At 45.3% G+C, this 12,329-nt stretch overlaps 1 protein-coding gene across 5 annotated transcripts in view; it reads right to left on the bottom strand.

The window, feature by feature from the left end:
• Positions 1-12,329, bottom strand: part of LOC118388275 (semaphorin-3F-like) — a 122,053-nt gene that overhangs the window by 62,454 nt on the left and 47,270 nt on the right. The gene's annotated exons all lie outside the window — the stretch shown is intronic.

Raw genomic sequence — 12,329 nt, 5'->3', positions numbered from 1 at the left:
TTTTTGTATTTCTTTTTTGGCCGGGTATGGTTCTCAATCAGGGACTGATTCTCTGATTGAGAACCATACTTAGATAACTCTTGCCCACATGGGTTTTGTGGGTAGTTGTTTTCTGTTTTGTGTATTGCACCTTGCAGAAGTGTTCGTTTGTCGTTTGTTTTCTTTTTTCCAAGTATTCGTATATATTAAAAGGTATTATGAATACTTACCACGCTGCACAGATCCTTCATATTCCTCATCAGACGAGGACGAGAATCCTTACACCGTAGCTGGGAAACTGACAGGAGGTCTTTCTCTCTCTGTCTCTCAAGGTGGGCCACTGTGCGTGCAGCTCGGGAAAGTTGATCCAGCACCTGGACCCCAAATGTCCCAGAGGACACCACGAAATAGGTCCTGTTCATTTTCCACTCCGATGGGTGCAGACAAACGACCCCCGTCTTCTGTAACTTCTACTACTTTTCCAGAGCCCTCCCCTTTCTCCTGCCGCTAATGGTATGCTCCATTGAATCGAGAGGAGAAAGCCTCTTCTCAATAAAAAAAGCCCTCCCCACAACAGCTTTAGTGAACATCTGTCCATGTGGAAATAGAAGTGTATAATATTATGTTTACCCAGATGGAAGAAGTGAATGAGTGAGTGAGTGAGTGAGTAGCTCTCAAGTGCAGACAGAGACACAGGAGATGTGTAACTGTAAAAGTGACATGGATCATCTAGCAGAGGGCTACTCAGTTGTTAATGTGCCGAGCGCTGGCTTTTCCCCTTAGGAAACTCTTCAATGGTACTATCATAGTTTATTAGGTGTGAGATAGCCACACACAGATACCTGTATATAGTGTATGTTAATGTGAACGCTCTTCCCATATGCGCGCGCACACACACACACACACACACACACACAACACACACACACACACACACACACACACACACACACACACACACACACACACACACACACACACACACACACACACACACACACACACACACACACACACACACACACTGCCACGTTGCTCTCTGTGCCTCTGTAACTAGGACACAGGTGGTAGTGATATTTAAACCCTCAATACCCCCCTCTAATCCTCTCTAACCCCCTCTAACCCCCTCTAACCCTCACTAACCATCTCTAACCCTCTCTAACCCCCACTAACCCTCTCTAACCCCACTAACTCTCTCTAACCCCCACCAACCCTCACTAACTCACTCTAACCCCTGCTAATCCCCTCTAATCCTCTCTAACACCCTCTAACCCTTGCTAATCCCCACAAACCCTCACTAACCGTCTCTAACCCTCACTCTCTCTAACCCTCACTAACCCTCTCTAACCCAGACAGACAGACAGGAACATCCCTTTCTCTCAGCAGTGTCTGTTCAGCCCACCCAGAACAGATACAGAGCAGCTACAGTAGTACACACACACACACACACACACACACACACACACACACACACACACACACACACACACACACACACACACACACACACACACACACACACACACACACACACACACACACACACACCACATTCAACAGTGTGAGAGCAGTGAAAGGTCATCCATCTTCATAAAAACCCGGGCTGACTAGTCTGAGCAGCCTTGTTGTCAGCTCTGGTCATCAGCTGGCGAGTCGCCAGCCAGCGGTTCCTCACCGGGCCCAGACATCACTCCCGTTCTGCCCCGTAGTGCTGCTGGCAGGTGCAGCGGGCCGAGGGGATACTGGAGACGCTGGGTTCAGAGGACACGCCGTCACCAGCTGACATGTGGCATTCATCACATCCGCGCTGAGATTAGCACTCTTGGTCATTTAAATGGGACCGTGGTGGTGTCGCGTCACTGTCTGCCTGCTCTGTTTCTAGCGCTTGGCAGGGGTAAGTTAGGCATTGCACAAGTCCCTAGCAGGTCCAAGGTCATAGGAGAGAAACATATACACACAGACAGACACAGACATAGATCTGATGGGGTACAAAGTATGTGAGGATGGCTTGGGGTGGTCCAGTGGGGCGACTCGGCCCCCTGTATGGAAGTTGGAGCAAAAAGCTTTTCCCTGCAATCTGGAGCCACCATTAACTTCTTTGGGATTGGGGGCAGTATTTTCACATCCGGATGTAAAAGTGCCCAAAGAAAACTGCCTGTTTCTCAGGCCCAGAAGCTAGGATATGCATACAATTGGTAGATTTAGATAGAAAACACTAAAGTTTCTAAAACTGTTAAAATTATGTCTGTGAGTATAACAGAACTGATATGGCAGGCGAAACCCCAAGGACAACCCCCCCCTGCTTTACCACTGTTTTCAATAGCTTGAACTTGAATTATAAGCCCACGTGCTCCCAAATTGCAGTTCATAGGGCTTCCACTAGATGTCAACAGTATTTAGAAAGAGTTCCAGGCTAGTTTTTAGAAAAATTACACAGAAATTGTAGTTTTTCTAGGTGGCTCCCATTTTGGCTCCCATTTTGGCTTTTTTGGTGATTCCGAGCACGTGGAGGAAAGCGCGTTCTTTGTTGTTTATCTCCGGTAAAGACAATAACAATTCTCCGTCTTACATTTGATCGTTTATTTGTGTATTAGGATACCAAAGGAATGATTATAAATGTTGTTTGACTTGTTTGGATAAGTTTATTAGTCACGTTTGGGATTCATTTTGTATGCATTTCGACGGAGGGAAACTGAGTGGATTATTGACTGATGCGCGCCAGCTAAACTTAGTTTTTATGGATATTAGAAGAACATTATCGAACTAAAGGACCATTTGTGATGTTTATGGGACATTTTGGAGTGCCAACAGTAGGAAGATCTTCAAAGGTAAGGCATGAATTATATCGTTATTTCTGGAGTTTTGTGTCGCGCCTTGAAATGTGATTGTCATGTGTTTGTTTGATGGGGTGCTATCCTCAGATAATCACATGGTTTGCTTTCGCCGTAAAGCCTTTTTGAAATCGGACACGGTGGCTGGATTAACAAGAAGTTACGCATTAATTTGACATATTGCATGTGTATTTTCAAGAATGTTAAATATTTACCATTCTGTAGTTTGAATTTGGAGCCCTGCACTTTCACTGGATGTTGGTCAGGTGGGACGGTAGCGTTATTAAGCTTAATTCTATGTAAAATATGCTTATTTTTCTGCATATCAAAGTATACCTTTAGAGCTGTCTGTATCCTACTGACTGGTGTTTTTTTTTTAAAGAAACTAAATATGCTTCTCTACATCAGTGTAAAAATCTGGGTAAAAGGTTGAAAGGAATGTGAGTCTTATTCAGTACCTTTAGTAATTACTTGCTTTTTGAAAGTCAACCAACCTTGCGAGCAGGTATGCCAGCTAAGAGAGTTGGACAAGCTAGATACGATACATTGATTGACAGCCTGAAATGGCTTCTTGGTAGCTAGTTATGAGGTTGGGAGATTGGGAACGTATCTGGGCTAGCAAAAGCCAACTTCATACAATTGCCAGGTGGCTCGTAGTATTACAGAGAAACAACAGCAAACACATTTGTTTGGAGGGGACAAATCTGAGGGGGCATGTGCCCCTGTGTCTCCTATGGGCATGTGCCCCTGTGTCTCCTATGGGCATGTGCCCCTGTGTCTCCTATGGGCATGATGCCTCTGTGTCTCCTATGGGCATGTGCCCCTGTGTCTCCTATGGGCATGTGCCCCTGTGCCTCCTATGGGCATGATGCCTCTGTGTGATAGGCAGACATCCATCCAAAACTTCCAAAACAGCTTGAGTTGCAAAAGCAACATCTAAAGATGTGCATCGCTATGCTGAGACCTTTCTGTTTCTAAAGCTACATATGTGGGTGTTTTTTGAAGCATTTGTTCATGTTATTTTTTCTTCGGATCCCCCATTCTGCACAAAGAGGATGAGTAAGTGACTCGCTGGTTGGGTCAAGTTTCTCAAAAACAAGTGAAATTGCAAAAAAAAGTGTCTGGACCCTTGTATAAAATACCATTTACATCAAAAATAGAGATTTGGTTGTAAAAAAGCTAAATTCTCCTTTAACCCACAGACAGAGATAAAAAAAATCTACAACATCTCCAGCTGGCAACGAGGAATAAAATAAACGACAGTAAAGTTAGCAAACATTGAGAAACCTACAAAACATATTGAAATAGCATGACACTTAATATCTGCATGGTCTGCTTAAGACTAATCAGGCCGAGGAGAGTTAACTAAATATACAGCTGAGGTACATGCTCTCCGCCGTTAAAATGATATCAAAACATGACATGAAATAAATCACTTTTATACTGGAATAATTACAGTCTTATGTTACATTAAATAGTGCTTGTGGTTTGTTTTGCAAGATGGACATTTCATGTAATTGTGTTTTAGAACGATCACTGGATCCAACAATCATCTTAAAAATACATATCCCCATTTCAGCATTTTCTGTCTCAGAGAAAATTCCCATTGTAAGTAAAGAGTATTATGGGATAATTTAAACGTTTTCTGGCTGTTTAACATAAAACAAAAAAAGAGAAAAAATGTCTTCTGCGCTGCAAAATTCCTTGTGGCTAAACTCACTGCTGTTAAAAACGGCTGATCTGTTGTTTCAAATAGGGTGAATGAGAAACATCAGGAGCACCAAATATACAGTAAGGCATGCCCCTGCATAACATATGACTGGAGATCAGGAGACGAAGAGGGAGGGACACACTGAGTAGAGATGTGTCTGCTTCCTCTCCTGCCTGCCTGTCCTCTTCCTTTGTATCTGTCCTGGATTACAGAACACAGCAGGTATACTGTCGGACATGACACAGCAGGTATACTGTAGGACATGACACAGCAGGTATACTGTAGGACATGACACAGCAGGTATACTGTCGGACATGACACAGCAGGTATACTGTCGGACATGACACAGCAGGTATACTGTAGGACATGACACAGGAATTATACTCTATGACATGACACAGGAATTATACTGTATGACATTACACATGAATTATACTGTAGGACATGACACATGAATTATACTGTAGGACATGACACATGAATTATACTGTAGGACATGACACATGAATTATACTGTATGACATGACACAGGAATTATACTGTAGGACATTACACATGAATTATACTGTAGGACATGACACAGGAATTATACTGTAGGACATGACACATGAATTATACTGTAGGATATTACACATGAATTATACTGTAGGACATGACACATGAATTATACTCTATGACATGACAGCAGGATTACTGTAGGACATGACACAGGAATTATACTCTATGACATTATTATTATTATTACATGACACAGGAATTATACTGTAGGACATGACACAGGAATTATACTGTAGGACATGACACAGGAATTATACTGTAGGACATGACACATGAATTATACTGTAGGACATGACACAGGAATTATACTGTAGGACATGACACATGAATTATACTGTAGGACATGACACATTAATTATACTGTAGGACATGACACAGGAATTATACTGTAGGACATGACACAGGAATTATACTGTAGGACATGACACATGAATTATACTGTAGGACATGACACAGGAATTATACTGTAGGACATGACACATGAATTATACTGTAGGACATGACACATGAATTATACTGTAGGACATGACACATGAATTATACTGTAGGACATGAAACAGGAATTATACTGTAGGACATGACACATGAATTATACTGTAGGACATGACAGGAATTATACTCTATGACATGCCACAGGAATTATACTGTAGGACATGACACATGAATTATACTGTAGGACATGACACATGAATTATACTGTAGGACATGACACATGAATTATACTGTAGGACATGACACAGCAGGTATACTGTAGGACATGACACAGCAGGTATACTGTAGGACATGACACAGCAGGTATACTGTAGGACATGACAACCGGAATACTGTAGGACATGACACAGGAATTATACACTATGACATGACACAGGAATTATACTGTATGACATGACACAGGAATTATACTGTAGGACATGACACAGGAATTATACTGTAGGACATGACACAGGAATTATACTGTATGACATGACACAGGAATTATACTGTAGGACATGACACAGGAATTATACTGTAGGACATAACACAGGAATTATACTGTAGGACATGACACAGGAATTATACTGTATGACATGATACAGGAATTATACTGTAGGACATGACACAGGAATTATACTGTAGGACATGACACAGGAATTATACTGTAGGACATGACACAGGAATTATACTGTAGTATAATATTAATCAAATGGCCATTTGAAGAAATGAAAGCCCCCCCCCCCCACCCCTTTGTTTTTAAACTGCTGCTACTGGCTGTTTATTATCGATGCACAGGTGTCAATGTAAATAGTAATTTGATTAAATGGCCATCTGATTAACTGTTCAGCAGTCTTATGGATTGGGGGTAGAAGCTGTTAAGGAGCCTTTTGGATCTAGACTTGGCGCTCCTTTACCGCTTGCTGTGCGGTAGCAGAGAGAACAGTCTATGACTTGGGTGATTGGAGTCTTTGACAATTTTTTGGGCCTTCCTCTGACACCGCCTCGTATATACAGTGCATTCGGAACGTGTTCAAACCCCTTTACTTTTTCCATATTTTGTCACGTTACAGCCTTATTCTAAAATGTATTAAATTGTTTTTGTCTTCATCAATCTATACACAATACCCCATAATAACAAAGCATGTCAGAGAAAAAACCAAGCCATGAGGTCGAAGGAATTGTCCGTAGAGCTCAGAGACAGGATTGTGTCGAGACATAGGCCTGGGGAAGGGTACAAAAAAAATTCTGCAGCATTGAAGGTTCCAAGAACACAATGGCTTCCATCATTCTTAAATGGAAGAAGTTTGGAACCACCAAGACTCTTCCCAGAGCTGGCCGCCCGGCCAAAACTGAGCAAACAGGGGAGAAGGGCCTCTGTCAGGGAGGTGACCAAGATGGTCACAGAATGGTCACTCTGACAAAGCTCCAGAGTTCCTCTGTGGAGAAGGGAGAACCCTCCAGAAGGACAACAATCTCTGCAGCCTTTTTGGTAGAGTGGCCAGACGGAAGCCAATCCTCAGCAAAGGGCACATGACAGCCCACTTTGAGTTTGGCAAAAGTCACCTAAAGGACTCTCAGACCATGAGAAACAAGATTCTCTAGTCTGATGACACCAAGATTGAACTCTTTTGCCTGAATGCCAAGCGTCATGTCTGGAGGAAACCTGGCACTATCCCTACGGTGAAGCATGGTGGTGGCAGCATCATACTGTGGGGATGTTTTTCAGCGGCAGGGACTAGTAGACTAGTCAGGATCGAGGGAAAGATGAACAGAGCGGTGTACAGAGAGATCCTTGATGAAAACCTGTCACAGAGTGCTCAGGACCTCAGACTGAGGTGAAGGTTCACCGTCCACCAGGACAACAATACTAAGCACACAGCCAAGACAACGCAGGAGTGGTTCGGGACAAGTCTCTGAATGTCCTTGAGTGGCCCAGCCAGAGCCCGGACTTGAACCCGATCGAACATCTCTGGATGGTGTTGGAGTCGTGCTTGGCCACACAGTCGTGGGTGAACAGGGAGTACAGGAAGGGATGAAGCACACACCCCTGAGGGGTCCCCAGTGTGGCAGATGTTGTTGTTACCCTTACTACCTGGAAGTCCAGGATCCAGTTGCAGAAGGAGGTATTTAAGAAGGTTTTGTCTCCTTTGCATATTTTCATTTTAAAATGTATAAAACTTGTAATACAAAAATATAATGTATTTATGTATACTTTTAACTGGGAAAGTTTCAGTCTGATAAATCTGGTGCCTGGCCTTAAAGTCCAGTGAGTGCATACATTTTAGTGTACGTCATCCTTGCAATCAAGATAAGTGCTCTTCTCAGTTGCAGCTCTGATAGTTTTATCTAGCACGACATATTGAAAGTGAGAGGACGCATATAGAGGATAAACCTTCACATATACATTGTGTGTTCAGTGCCAACTGGTGTCAATAGTTCCACCCAAAGCAGATTAGAAGGATCTGGGATACATCACTGGAGCTAACCACAACCAGATGCAGATGTGTGTGTGTGTGTGTGTGTGTGTGTGTGCGTGCGTGCGTGCGTTCCAGGACCTTATGGTTATGATGAGGAGATAAGGTTGAGGAGGAAAAAGGCCTTGGATTTAAGCACCTGTCACATTTACTGCATCTCAGGGGAGATTGACAGGCGAGCTGAGGGAGAACGAAAATCTATTAGGGAATGACCTCGACCTTGGAGCAGCAGACCTAATGGAACATCCCATCACAGGTAGGCCTGAGAATGTAACTAGTGAAGAGCTCTGTCTACCACAGACCCAGGCCAGCATGTCAATACATCTGGTGGTAAACTAATATTGTCTGTCTGTCCACCAGATTATTTGATCCCTCTGCTCCCTCACTACTCTGTTCTACTGGGTGGGTGGACCGGTGGCTGGGCTGGGTGGCGATCTGGAAGGTGGCGATCTGGACGTAGAAGTCGCAGACAGCAGAAAATCCCACATACCTGCCCAGGCATCCCAGGAATGTTGTCTGAATTCCCCCATCAACAGTTAGGTTCAGAGACCCATGATGATAATGGGAACATGTGGCTCACCTTGCTTTGGCTTGTCTCCAGCCATGTGTGTGTGTTTGTGTTTGTGTTGCATGTATGGTACAGAACATACAATAAATGTTGAGCATACTGAGCTGCGGCTTTGTATAAGGAAAGAATGCTGACTCAGTGATCTTTCTCTTCCTATCTCTCCTTTAGACATCAAGGGACAGGACGGTGAAATAAATAAATAAATAAATAAAATTCAACCCCTATATGCTCACACACCCAATCACGCCAAGCTTCTGATACAGATGCATGTACACACAAGGTGAGTGAAGCCCTCTTTGCAAGGATCCTTTATTTAACCAGGTATCTTTCCAGGATACCCAGGCCAGGTCGATTAGAAAGGCCTGCTCACTGAAGTGTTTTAGGGAGTGTTTGACAGTGATGAGGGGTGGTCGTTTGACCTCAGACCCATTACGGATGCAGGCAATGAGTTAGTGATTGCTGAGATCTTGGTTGAAAACAGCAGAGGTGTATTTGGAGGGAAGGTTGGTTGGAATGATATCTATGAGGGTGCCCATGTTTACGGATTTGGGGTTGTACCTGGTAGGTTCAATGATAATTTGTGTGAAATTGAGGGCATCAAGCTTAGATTGTAGGATGGCCGGGGTGTTAAGCATGTCCCAGTTTAGGTAATCTAGAATCACGAGCTCTGAAGATAGATGGGGGGCAATCAGTTCACATATGGTGTCCGGGGCACAGCTAGGGGCAGAGGGTGGTCGGCAACAGTGAGAGACTTTAAAAGTTTTAAAAGTAGAAGCTTGAATTGTTTGGGTACAGACCTGAATAGTAAGACAGAACTCTGCAGGCTATCTCTGCAGTAGATTGCAGCACCGCCCTCTTTGGCAGTTCTATCTTGTCGGAAAATGTTATAGTTAGGGATGGAAATTTCAGGGCTTTTGGTTGTCTTCCTAAAACAGGATTCAGACACGGCTAGGAAATCTGGGTCGGCAGAGTGTGCAAAAGCAGTGAATAAAACAAACTTAGAGAGGAGGCTTCTAATGTTAACATGCATGAAACCAAGGATTTTACGGTTAAAGAAGTCAACAAATGAGAGCACCTGGGGAATAGGAGTGGAGCTAGGCACTATAGGGCCTGGATTAACCTCTACATCACCAGAGGAACAGAGGAGGAGTAGGACAAGGGTACAGCTCAAGGCTATAAGAACTGGTCGTCTAGTACATCCGGAATAGAGAGTAAAAGGACCAGGTTTCTGGGCGCGATAGAATAGATTCAAGGCATAATGTACAGACAAAGGTATGGTAGGATGTGAATACAGTGGAGGTAGTCCTAGGCATTGTGTGATGATGAGAGTGATATTGTCTCTAGAAACATAATTTAAACCAGGTGATGTCATCGGATGTGTGGGAGGTGGAACTAAAGGGTTGGCTAAGGTATATTGAGCAGGGCTAGAGGCTCTACAGTGAAATAAGACAATCACTAACCAGAACAGCAATGGACAAGGCATATTGACATTAAGGAGTGGCATGCGTAGCCGAGTGATCATAAGGGTCTAGTGAGTAGTGAGGCTGGTTGGAGACACGACGATTCAGACAGCTAGCTGGCCGGGGATAGCAAGCTAGCAGAAGGGCCTCAGAGGGACGTCGCGATGGGGTACGTCTGTTTATAGCCTCCTCGTGCGGAGCCTCCTCATGGGTTTACGTCGATAGACCAGTCATGATGGATTAGTAGGGTTTTTTTTGGTAAAGTGGACCAGTCCAATTGGAAAAATATGTATAGTGGCCCAAGAAATTGTCCGATGGAGCGAGAGGCAGAAAAAAAGTCCTTAGTTTAGCCTGACAGAGGCAGGGATATAGAAAGGACATCCAGGACATCAGAATTGTAACGGTTTTCTAGGTGTGGTGAAGGAGAGTCGGACCAAAACGCAGCGTGTAGATTGCAATCCATGTTTAATCAAACAAACGTAAACACGAAATTACACAAACACTACAAAACAATAAATGTAACGAAAACCGAAACAGCCTATACTTGTCAACTAACACAGCGACAGGAACAAAGACACTAAGGACAATCACCCACGACAAACTCAAAGAATATGGCTGCCTAAATATGGTTCCCAATCAGAGACAACGATAAACACCTGCCTCTGATTGAGAACCACTCCAGACAGCCATAGACTTTGCTAGATACCCCACTAAGCTACAATCCCAATACCAACACCAAAACCCCAAGACAAAACACACCACAATACAAAAACTCCATGCCACACCCTGGCCTGACCCAATACATGAAGATAAACACAAAATACTTCGACCAGGGCGTGCCAGAACCCCCCTAAGGTGCGGACTCCCAAACGCACCTCAAAACAATAGGGAGGGTCCGGGTGGGCGTATGTCCATGGTGGCGGCTCCGGTGCGGGACGTGGACCCCACTCAGTCAATGTCTTAGTCCCCTCTCCTCGCGTCCCTGGATAGTCCACCCTCGCCGCCGACCATGGCCTAGTAGTCCTCACCCAGAACCCCACTGGACTGAGGAGCAGATCGGGACTGAAGGACAGCTCGGGACTGAGGCAGCTCGGGACTGAGGGGAAGCTCGGGAGTGAGAGAAAGCTCGGGAGTGAGAGAAAGCTCGGGAGTGAGAGAAAGCTCGGGAGTGAGAGAAAACTGGGGAGTGAGAGAAAACTGGGGAGTGAGAGAAAGCTCGGGAGTGAGAGAAAGCTCAGGAGTGAGAGGAAGCTCGGGAGTGAGAGGAAGCTCAGGAGTGAGAGGAAGCTCAGGAGTGAGAGGAAGCTCAGGAGTGAGAGGAAGCTCAGGCAGGTAGATAGATCTACCAGATCCTGGCTGGATGGTGGTCTCAGCAGATCCTGGCTGACTGGCAGATCCTGGCTGACTGGCGGATTTGGCGGATCCTGGCCGACTGGCAGATCCTGGCCGACTGGCAGATCCTGGCCGACTGGCAGTTCTGGCAGATCAGGAAGATTCTGGTTGACTGGCAGATCTGGACGAGTCTGGTTGACTGGCAGATCTGGAAGAGTCTAGTTGACTGGCAGATCTGGAAGAGTCTGGTTGACTGGCAGATCTGGAAGAGTCTGGTTGACTGGCAGATCTGGAAGAGTCTGGTTGACTGGCAGATCTGGAAGAGTCTGGTTGACTGGCAGATCTGGAAGAGTCTGGTTGACTGGCAGATCTGTAAGAGTCTGGTTGACTGGCAGATCTGGAAGAGTCTGGCCAGTGACTGGCAGATCTGGAAGAGTCTGGCTGACTGGCAGATCCTGGCAGACTGAAAGATCTGGCTGCTCCATGCTGACTGGCGGCTCTGACTGCTCCACGCTGACTGGCGGCTCTGGCTGCTCCATGTAGGCTGACAGCTCCTTACAGACTGACAGCTCCTTGCAGACTGGCAGCTCCTTGCAGACTGGCAGCTCCTTGCAGACTGACAGCTCCTTGCAGACTGGCAGCTCCTTGCAGACTGACAGCTCTGGCTGCTTCATGCAGACTGACAGCTTCATGCAGACTGACAGCTCTGACTGCTCCATGCAGACTGACAGCTCTGACTGCTCCATGCAGACTGACAGCTCTGACTGCTCCATGCAGGCTGGCAGCACCTTGCAGACTGGCAGCTCTGGCTGCTCCATGCAGACGGACAGTTCTGGCTGCTCCATGCAGACTGACAGCTCTGGCTGCTCCATGTAGACTGGCAGCTCTGGCTGCTCCATGCAGACCGACAGCTCTGGCTGCGCTGAACGGGCGGGAGACTCC

This window comes from Oncorhynchus keta, chromosome 10 (assembly GCF_023373465.1).
Source record: "Oncorhynchus keta strain PuntledgeMale-10-30-2019 chromosome 10, Oket_V2, whole genome shotgun sequence".
Classification (NCBI taxonomy): Eukaryota; Metazoa; Chordata; class Actinopteri; order Salmoniformes; family Salmonidae; genus Oncorhynchus; species Oncorhynchus keta.
This window is presented reverse-complemented; position numbering and strand designations above follow the sequence as displayed.